The 11,663-nt window shown below is 38.1% G+C and overlaps 1 pseudogene; it reads left to right on the forward strand.

The window, feature by feature from the left end:
- The first annotated feature begins 461 nt into the window (after positions 1-461).
- Positions 462-580, forward strand: LOC132634564 (5S ribosomal RNA; annotated as a pseudogene).
- Positions 581-11,663: the final 11,083 nt, after the last annotated feature.

Raw genomic sequence — 11,663 nt, forward strand, 5'->3', positions numbered from 1 at the left:
TCGGATGAGGGAGATGACGAAGGCTAGACTAGTAGATGGTGGGAAGACAATGATGAAGAGCACACTTCACTCTATAGCCCACCAGATCAGGCTAAGGACCGATCGACTATAGGTATATGAGTCTTTTATAGAAATTTCCTATGTGTGTGCATTTACCGTAGATTATTACTTAATAGCGACGAGCATAAATCCTTAAGGGACCAATAACCAGAGTATTCATAAGTAAATGCGATTAAGATGCTTTTGCCACCATTGGGAATCTTGAAAGCTAGGATAAAAAATAGTCATACATGCAGATTAAAAGTGATTATTGAGGGTTTCAAAGGACAAAATAGCATTGCTTAGTTGGAAGAGTAAGAGATCATTTTTAATCCGGAGGGAGATGCATTATGAGAATTTATTGGGACCCGTTAGAACTTCAACTGGTTCTAGGTCATGCAATAAAGGTCATGCAGTACGGTGGATGTGATCGTACCAGCACTAACGCACCGGATCCCATTAGCACTCCAAGGTTAAGCGTGCTGGGGTGAGAGTAATACTAGGATGGGTGACCCCCTGGGAAGTCTATTAAGAGTCTTACAAATTCAGACATAAGAGACAGATGAGAAGCTAGAGTAGCCTAAGGGAAATTTGATTATGCGGAGTGGTTGGAAACCCCGAAAGATCGCGAAAGTTGAGGCTAACTATACCGGCAAAGAGAAAGAAGGTGCATCACCGCTGTAGAATTACGATGAGTTCGAATAGTATTGGGAAGTACTTTGTAAGTGAGGCATTAGTAAACATATATATACATATGGATGTGTATGACATCCCATATGTGGCTACGCCAACCGATATGTGTGTCCCAGCAACCGACTTTGCTATATACTGAAGGCATCAATTGAACAAGGTAGTGAAGTTCAAGTGACAAATGTTAGAAGGTAATTCGATGTTATTTTCACTACAGGTTAGAGTTGGAAAGCCTTAATGCGATAATATCAGAGAAAGGAAGAAAGAGAATATATAGAAAGTAAAAAGATTAGAATGTCTTGAAAAAAGAAAAAAAAACGTAAGAAACGAGGGTGAGTGAAGCTTCCAAGAGGGACGAAGGGTAAGGCAAGGGACTATTTGAATAAAATTTGAAGGTAGGCATGCGAAAGGGATAAAGTATGGTAGTGTGAAACAAAAGATAAATGTGTAGGGTCAGCGAACAGACTTCGATAAGTGGGACTAAAAGATAGTAATCACAAATAGGGATGTGAAGTAATAGAGAGAATGATCAGGCCTTGCAACGATACTAAGAGATTTTCAGCCCCCAAGAGGTATATAAAGGGATAAAAGTGTAGTTATACTGACACGGTTGCCTCGGTGTTACACCTAGAAAAAAATTTCCGTTAACATACAGTGAATAGACTAACGAAGGGAACGACGTATACGATGTTTTGGTAAGTAAGAAATAACATTTGATGATTCTAAATGAGATTTCAAAGACGTTTGAGGTAAAAGACGAAAGTTGTTAAGGAAAGAAAGGTATATGTTGTGTGTCGGGCAAGATTTATGAGTATTGAATTAATGATAGCTTAATGATGTTTTGGAGAAGAGTTATAATGTCCCTTAGATTGTTAATGAAGTGTTAAACAAGTGCTAAGAAGGTTCCATAAGGATTTGAGATCAAACGAAGTGACGAAAACAAAATCGGAGAAAAGATAGATTACACGACCAATTATACGGTCCATATAATGGTCCGCAGAATCGTCACAGTGGAGGTCCCTCACTGATGGGATTATACGATAATTTATATGGACCGTATAAATTTATACGGACCGCATAATGTGTCGTATAATGGTCACAGAAGCGAGATGTTGATGGGGTGATTTCACGGTCACTTATACAGACCGTATAAGTTTATACGAACCGTATAAGTGTCCGTATATTTTCCCAACAGATCAGATTTTTAAGTTATTAATAAGAAGACCCAAGTTCATTATTTCATTTCATTTTCACCCAACACTTCAAGAATTCTCTAGAACCCTCTCCACTCTTCATCCACAAGAATCCAAGAGAAATTCATGATCAACATCATCAAACCAATAAAATCAAGTGTAAGAAACTCATTGAAGTTCATCTAAGTCAAGCAATTCCAATGGAAGTGAACTAGGGTTTTGGTCCAAGAGAAGTATATCCACTCAAGTCTTATTCCTACACTATCTAAGGTAATTTTTATGATCATTCCATGTTGTTTAAGGTAATGAGAGGTTGAATGACTTGGATTGTAGAAGGAAATAGAAAATTGGTCATGAATGTAAGAATAGTGACATTTTGAGTAGTAGTTTGGAATGAGTCGTGAATATTGATATGTTGTGATTATAAGTATGCTATAAGTGACATTTAGAACATGGGATAATTATTATATGTGAGAAAACGCAATAGTGAACTATGGCCATGATTATGAGGAATTGAAGTGAAATTGTGAAATGTGGATGATGTAGATGAATGATGATTGTTGCTTATAATATTGTGAATGTTGTTATGGATGTTTGGGAGTTGATATGGAATATAGGGAAGGTTGTATAAACAAAGGAAATGCTGCTCAACTTTCTCTAGCTTTAGTAAACACATTCTTATAATCGTTTAGCTGATGTTAATACGAACTCTCTTGAAGGTAAAGACTTGAGCATTGAAGGAGAACGATCAATCAGTAGAATAGCTAAAGGAAAAGGTATGTGAGGCTAGCCCCTTCTTTTTAAGGCACGAATCTTATGACATGATCTTTCCTCCTTCTCCATGAATTTCCTACATTCCGGAAAACTAAGAGTCTATGTTCATGAATAGCCATATGAGTTAAAAATAAGAGATATTATGAACATGATGATGATGAGCTTAAGTCCAAAGATTCTAGAGTTCACGAATATGATGTTTCTACAAAGCTAATGATGTTAACTACGATCCATTGATGTTGTTTATTGCATACACTCACCTTATATGCTAATTCCTTCAAGGTGAGGCAGAATGCTTATGATCACTCCATAATGTAATCGGGGGTTCACGACCTTATGTCACCCCAACATAGCCACAGATGCCTTCTGGTTCTAATGTATGTTTGATGATAAATGTAAAATGATGCTAAGCCTATGATATGCCTATCCAATGTATGAAAATGTTAAGTTTACGATGGGTATATGACAATACGATTCCACCGTGCCTAGTTGGCCGGGCATGTCACAGCGAAGGCGGGCTGCATACGATTCCACCGTGCCTAAATGGCCGGGCATGTCACCGCTAAGGCGGGTTGCTATGTTTACACTGAGCCTAGAGGGCCGGGCATGACACCACTAGTGGGTGGCATATGATGGTTACCCGGACGCGGGTTATGATGATGATATATGTGATACGATGATGTATGCGCTATGATGATACATGTCCTAAGATTATATATGATATATGTATGAAATGTATCCGTCCTTAAAAGTTACGCAAGTTATATCTTCATCTTATGTTTTATGATTCCTCTATTATATTCATTTCATTCATGCCTTACATACTCAGTACAATACTCGTACTGACGTCCGTTTTCTTTGGACGCTGTGTTCATACCTATAGGTAGACAAGGAGGTGGTCCAGACTCGTAGGAGCTAGCAGACTTGTCCATTGTTCCGGAGGTGCCATTGATTTACTCTTTTGTGTAAATATATGTTTTGGGCATGACGGGGTCCTGTCCCGTCCCGTCTATATGTCTAGTACTCTAGTAGAGGCTCGTAGATATGCATTTGTGGGTAGTATGGTCTCACGATTTTTCCCACGTGTGTATATATATATATATATATATATATATATATTTCTTGATAGCCGAAGGGCTTATGTATATAAAAGTAATTATGTTTCAAAGTGAAAAATAGTTTTCCTATGATTTGAGTATAAGATTAATGAATGGACGCTTGATGTGTACGATGGGTACTGGTATGAGCGGTGCTCGGTGGTTAGCCCCGGGTACCCATCATGGCCCCTAGTCGGGTCGTGACACTCGGAACCAGAGAAGCTTTCCTAAAAGATGATTTAAGAATAGAACGGATTTTCACATTTAAAGGAATATTTCACGAACTTCAGGGTCAATACTATAAAATAACAAGTGGAGAAAGGCGCTCGAGCAGGAAGGAACTCAAGGAAGGTTTGAGGATGAAAGCAGGAAAGGTACACTAATGGGCTGGTCAAAAGGAGAGGAGAGAATAAGAAGGGGGAAAAAAAAGGAAAATTGAGCAATCACTAAGGACATGCGAGAGGATAATGAACTAACAAAGCTAACCGGGAGGTAGTACATCAGTGACATAGGATGATGATAAGGAATACCGAGATTTAATTATAAAGGAAATAGAAGGATGTATGGGAAATATTCGTGAGTATGGACTAGCCTTGGTGGCAGAAAGGAGAAGAAAGAAGAGAATATATTTGCAAGGATTTCACCATATGAACAAGAAGTGGCAGAACAGTGGAAGAACTACAACACATAGGTGGGACGCAAATAAGTAGTTAAGGAAAATTTTGGATAAGTGAGCTAAGTGAATAAAAGGATTGATAGTGGAAGTGGAAGAGTGTAGCATATTAACTCTCAATGATATATTGTAGACGTAAAGTGAAACCGGAAACTCAGAGTATGAAGAATTTCAGTGATAATAGTCGTGGGGGAAGACGAGGGATAAAAAGAGCAAAGTGTGACCAAACGCTCCGTAAAATGTTTTGATGGATTCCAATGTCCCCATTAACCCGTTGGTTCGGGAAATGTTCAGTCATAAAAGGTAGAAGTAGAAGGGACTTAAAGAAGGTAGCGAGAATGGATCTGTAATGCATAAGCGCTTCGTTTAAATGCAAAGCCCTCGATTAGCAGAAAGGAAAATAAGTCAAGCTATACGATGAGAGAATTCCGATATTATAAGAGACCAAAGGAGTTCGAGGATCGTTAAGGTCGGCCGATGACTACTGATATTTTGGGGAGTTACTATTGTATAAGAATACACTTAAAAAGGGGGGAAGAGCAGATCTAGTCCTGAAACGAGGTATGGCATTGTCAAAATTCCAAGGAATGAAAGATGTTAGCTTAAAGAGGCCAAAATTTGGGATGTAGTGGCATATCAAGAATGCATTAAGAGGGAGCAGGAACGAATTAAAGATAAGCATACCACAAAGCAGGTATGAAAAGGAATTAAAATAGTTTAAGGGAATACTTCATGAAGACGTGAGATATCATATTTCTAGACCAGGGAAGTTTGTGCTGCACCTAAATAGGCAGCGATGTATCCTAAAGAGTAATAAAGAGAGTAAGACGAAATGGATGATGAGTACAAAGGGCACTTTGGGTTACAACGGGAGGAAATCTTGATATTAAAGGAAAAATATGAGAATCTTAACAAAAGGAGTAATGATAAGAGGTGTGGCGATCTCTAAAGAGAGGAAGAACGATGTGGGTGCAGATAGAAAGACAGCAGCTTCACTAGCAATTAGAAAGTATATCACGGGTCATTAACCATACTGAGCATAAGGGTATGTATTATAGAATTATATAAACCATCAGCGTAAGGTTATGTCCCACATATGGGAATGGACACACCAGAAAGCCAACAAGGAATGACAACTAACTAAGTGATCACTGAAATAAGGAAGTAAAGGGTAAGTATACCATACTGATGTTGGAAAAGAAGCTGTGGTAGAGTGAGAATTGCCCTAACTTTAAAATTATAAGTTAAATTGCAGGATTTGGGGCAAAGAAATTAAAGGGAGATTTTTGACAAACACTCGAAGATATTGTGAGCTATAGACCAGTTCGAACTATGATTATTGGTTCATCGCAATATATAATCCTGCCACAAGGAATAATAAAGATGGTTATGGAACATTAGGAATGTATATTTAAGAAATTGTATTGAGGATGTGGTTATAACTTATCATGGAAAGGAATTAAGACGGATGGTTGAAGAAATGTAACCGGTATGAGTAAGGATTTGTCAGTAGCAGAGTAACGCCGAACAATCAACGGGACATTAGTATAAGAAAATTTACGATGAATCAGAGAGCTTGGCTGATGAATTATGAGGGGATAATCTAGCACTTATCTAAGCTCAACATGTACAAGTAGGGATAGCCAAGATAGCATCAGAGGAGTCAACAAAAGAAAGTGATGTGTTCGAGCAAGGGAGTTATCCGTTAATAAAGAAACAAGGAACGAAGAGGAAGGACGCTCGCAGGACGGCAAGTAAATGTGGAGTGGCTAGTTAAACCACAGGAAGGAAGACAGAATGAGAACGGAATACTAGCTGACTTGTGTACACGAGGATTGAAGACTGTATGACTCACAAATGAATTTGATAAAGAGTTAAGAAAGAATAGGACGAAACCGACAAACTATAGTATAAGTATATGGTAATCGAAAACAATTCAATGAGGATATTAAGGATCGGTGCACTACAACATTCGAGGATGAATGTTTTTAAGGGAGGAAGAATGTTACACCACATATCTTCGAACAAGCACTTACCAAATTTGAAACATAAGCACATTGCGTTATGGTTAAGCAAAACCACTTTGGAATGTAAGGAGCAAACAATATTAACTATATTTAATGAGTGAAGGATGTATATAAGGTATACCGGAAGGTTTTATAAGGAAATGAGTGGAAGAAATGGAGTGGTACGACATTGGAGAAAGGATGAGCGAAGTTTTGTGTGAAAATTTTGGTCCAATTTGAGGGAAGAATATTTCTTAGCATATGAAGTGTTTTGAAGTGAAATAAAATCCTAAAATGAACTTCGTCGAGTCTAGTTTCCAACGCAACAAACCGCTCGTCGATAGGATATCGGAGTAGAGAATTATGGACGTTACAAGTTCGGATGACAAAGTAGAAACGCGTGCTACAGTACCGACTTGCTACAGTGAACCCAACCCGAATTTGACCCCTATTAAAAGGGTAATACCCCCCGCCCCCCCCCCCCCCCCCTTTCACTAGATTTAGCGCGCAGTTGTGTTTGTAGTCTTGTTTTGCGGTGGATTCGGTTCGGATTCTAGGCGAACACTGAAGATATTATTTTCCTAGTAAGAATAAGGTATAGATCTCTTTCTATTTACATTAATATCGGTTTATTCACAAAGATAGAGTGTTTAGATAATTGTTTAGTAAGTTGATTAGTTATAAAAGTTGAAAAACAGCGTGTGGGCTGTTTTATGGTATATATTGGTGTTGGAAATGATGTTATTGATGTTGGTGTTGTTGTTGTTGTTGTTGGTTATTGAGTTGAGGTTTCGGGATAGGCATATAAGCAGGGAAGATGCTGCCCGATTTTCGGCAGGATATAGAACAGTTTTACTTGAAAGCTTAACACAAGTATACTATGATGAGTCTAACGATAGTGTGAATCTTTTTAAATGTAGACTCACGATCTCGGACGAATAGGTGTAGATAATTGGAGTGTGAGCAGGTATGTAAAGCTATCCCTTCTTTCTTTTGGCATGAATTACATAAAACGAGCGAGCGATGAACATACATGACTCCAATGAATTCTAGTTCTCAACGGTACTTGACATGATAGTTGTCTTTGATTCTCAAGTGTTGGTTCATTATAATTATTCTATTGGGTCTCAGAGGATGATTCATTTAGTACATAATTGTTCCTAATATTCTACTCGTGTATAGTTTTATATGACTTCACCGAGTCCCTAACTAGAGGGCCAGGTACGGTATATATATGATTATTTCACCGAGTCCCTCACTAGAGGGTTGGGCACGGTATATATATGATTATTTCACCGAGTCTCTCACTAGAGGGCCGGGTACGGTATATTATATATGCATGACTCTTATCTCATAAGGCACAGATGCATTGGTATCTTCATTATCATACTTGTCTCCTATCATCTTTTCCTTAGTCATGATCTTCTTTATTGTATTCCATGATTTACATACTCAGTACATTTTCCGTACTAACCCTTTTTCTTCGGGGGCTGCGTTTCATGCCCGCAGGTATAGACACTAAGTTTGGCGATCCGCCAACTTAGGACTTCTGCGCGGCCGCTTGGATAGCTCTATTGTTCTGGAGCTTGAGTCATTTTGTTACAGATCCTTTGACATAGGATTTGTTATACTCTTAGAGGTTTGTCCACATATGTAGGTTGTGTATATATGTTTTGGTCCGCTACACCGATATAGTTCATCTCGGATGTCCCCGTGAATAATGGCGGCCTTATCGGCTTGTATACTTTGTTATGTTTTTGTTAGCTATGGCTTCGCAAGGGACAAGTTCTTTTTGATGTATGACACGATGAGTTTACAACATGATTTTATAGATTGCCATATTGTTTCAGTTTCAGTCTGATTATGCCCAGCAGGTCGTATACGGGTGCGCAGCTCGGGCACTAGTTGTTATATCCCGTATTTTTATATGTCGAGTTATTCGCAAGAGAATCCACTCAAGTTAAAGACGGGATCATTTTCGGGCACGAAACAGAAAATCTTTAATTTTCGGTCTTTATTAGAAAATGAATTGTTTATGAATTTTACTTAGTGTAAAAATATTAATGGAAAGTTGGGATTAATTTACCATGATTAGATTATTAAGTGGGGGTTAAAATTTAAATTTTTCACTAAACAAGTCATTAGTTCACAAAGTGGGCCCCACCAAGACATGTGGCCAAATTTAATTGGCTCAAGCCTTGGGTGGGCCACGTGTCCAGCCCATGAGCTGCATCTAAATGGGAAAATAATGACTCACAAGTCCACCCAAACCCTCATTTCATCTTCCACAACAAGCTAGAGAGAGAGAGAAGACACAAGCCATGGCATTCGGCCATGGCTAGCAAAATTGGAGCTCGAATTCCTTGATAAAAAAAATCAGATTTTCAAAGTATTCCAACCAGTTAGGAAGTCTATAATAACGTGGATTAGTCATTTGGAGCAACAAGAACAAGTATTATTTCATTTCACAACTTCTAGCCAAATTAAGGTAAGATTTCGTTTTCTTTTGTTATAAGATTGGAGTTAATGATGTTGTAATGGATCTATTAAGTTGTATTATGTGAAGTTGGAAGTAAGAATTTTTTTTGATTAAAGTTGGCATTAAAAATGGGCAGATTTGGAGTTGTTTTAATTGGGTTGAGTTTGATTAGTGTTGTCACTATTATGGTATGATATTTGTAGATAATTGTTTATATTGAAGGGCTGGAAATATGGTTATTGACATGTATAGGGGCTGTTGTCAATGGTAAAAATTATACTTGGTTCCATGTGCTTGTGATTTTGTGGAATAAAGGTAGAAAATTGTATTTCGATGTTGTAGTGTTGATGGACTGTTTTGGGTTTCCTATTGAAACAAAATTGAAGTAATTCTTGTACATGGATGGTTGTTGTTATTAATGTTATGGATTATGTGTAAAAGGTGAAAGGAAAGTTTAAATCATGTTAGAACTTGTTGTGAAATTAGAGCAGTTTCCTTGCATATAATAGTTGATGTTGTTGTTGTTGTGGGCTGTTTTGATAAGGTTTTTGGAGGAAAATGTCATGTGATTATATGGTTATTTGAGGTTGTCACTGTTATGGTTAAATTGTAGTTAGGGGCTGTTCTTGAGGAATTGGAGAACTAAGGATAGTTAAGAATTGTATTGTGACGTTATAATGGATGGGGCTGTTTTAGAACTTGTTGTAATGTTACGATAGTTTCCTTGCATATAGAGGTTGATGTTGTTGCTGATGTGAATCATCAAACTTGGAGGAAAGAAGCGTATAAAATATCGTATGCGAAGTGTGTCGATCTGCTTGGTATATTCTTAGATGTTCGTGAGATTATCGGTCATTGTTATGTGGTAACTAAGGGCTGTTTTGGGGCTGTTTTGTAATGAATTTCGTGGATGTTTTGTGATGAATTTCATGGCTGTTTTGTGATGAATTTTGTGGCTGTTTTGGGGCTGCTTGTTATAAATTTCGTGGCTGTTTTGTAGTGACATTTTGGGGGTTGTTTGTTGTAATTTTCGTGGCTGGTCTTGTTGAGTCGAAATGCAGGGATTATAGTTATGATTATGTACAATATATGTAGTATATTTGCTGGAGTATGGGCTGTTCTTGATGGCTGGTCTAACATTGTTAAAGGGGCTGGATAAACATAAGGAATTAGTGTATTAATCACTTTGTTGTTGTGGTTGTTGTACTCCATGGATGTAAAGAGAAAGAATGATAGCAATGGTGTATGTAGTGCATATGGGGCTGATTTAGTTATGTCCTTGAGTTGTGTCTTGTTATTGATGTTGTTGACCTCGTATGTGAGTTGTGGATTTATGCAAGTAGTGGAAGTGCTGCCCACTTGTTTTTATACAAGAACGAGTTATCGTTTACTAGCAACCACCAATTTGACGGACATGCTACCATTGTTATAGGTTGAAGTGCCAATCGAGACGAGTTTAAATTATTGAATTGGTACAGACGACAAACGGTATGTAAAGCCTACCTTTTTTTCTTTTGGCATGACCTTTATGAAATGAACGAATAACGTATATGTATGCTTCTAAAGAAAATCCTATTCTTAGGGCCACTAGGATGGCTAATATCTTTGACTTCCATAAGCTATTCCATATGGCTTGATACGTATTTATGATGTTCGAAGATTCTAGTTGTTATGTTTCCGAATGTTGTTCGAAAGAGAATCGATATGACTAAAGTCTTTTATGAATATTTTGATACGTAGATATGGTCCTAAAGTCTCTATTTGATTTGACCCATAATGTTATTTGAAAGTTCCCCTAATATGAAGGTCACTCGATTTTCCGAAAAGAGCTTCTGAAATGCCTTTAGAAAGTTCTGTACTTCAAAAGTTTGTAACTTCCGTATACTAACTCCGATTGACCCGAAACTGATTTCTGAGCCTTCGGATGCCGTAAATATATTTGTTTATTGAGTTTTGAAATTTATTTATTTATATGCATATGGTTTCCGCACTACTCTGCTCGTGCCTACTACTATGATATCGCTCGCCGGATCCTGGGCCGGTTTTGTGATCGTGCGCACTATGTATATTCGGCAGTATGATGTGTTGCGGTTCCCGAGACCTCGCCATAGGGTCGGGTACCGCTTATATACGGCGTTATGATGTGATATGGCATATGATATGTTCTGATGTTTTGATATGATGTGATGATATGATATGTTCGGGGATTGTACGGAGATTTGAAACCTTCTGGAGTATGATGTGTTGTGGCGCCAGTGTCGGAGTGGCGACCACGTTCCTGAGCCTTGTGCTTGATTTTATTTGCATTATTTATGTTTTTAAAACAGGTTTGATATACTGATTTTGTAACCGCTTTCCATACTCCCTATTTCAGTTCTGATTTGGATTACTGTACTTCATGCTCTACATACTCAGTACATATTTCGTACTGATCCCCTTTCTTCGGGGGCTGCGTTTCATGCCCGCAGGTACAGACGTTTTTTTCTGGTGACTCGCCCATGTAGGATACATGCTGCTACTTTGGAGTGCTCCTTTGACTCGGAGCCCATACTTTTGGTAAAGACCTTTCATTGTATATGTCTCTGTATATGTATGTATGACTATCTGGGGTACGGCGGGGCCCTGTCCCGTCATATGTTCTGTTATGGTTTGTAGAGGCCTGTAGTCATATATGTGGGTCATGGGTCATGTTTGTTCAATTATGTTTGTGAT

The sequence above is a fragment of the Lycium barbarum genome, chromosome 3 (assembly GCF_019175385.1).
Source record: "Lycium barbarum isolate Lr01 chromosome 3, ASM1917538v2, whole genome shotgun sequence".
NCBI lineage: Eukaryota > Viridiplantae > Streptophyta > Magnoliopsida > Solanales > Solanaceae > Lycium > Lycium barbarum.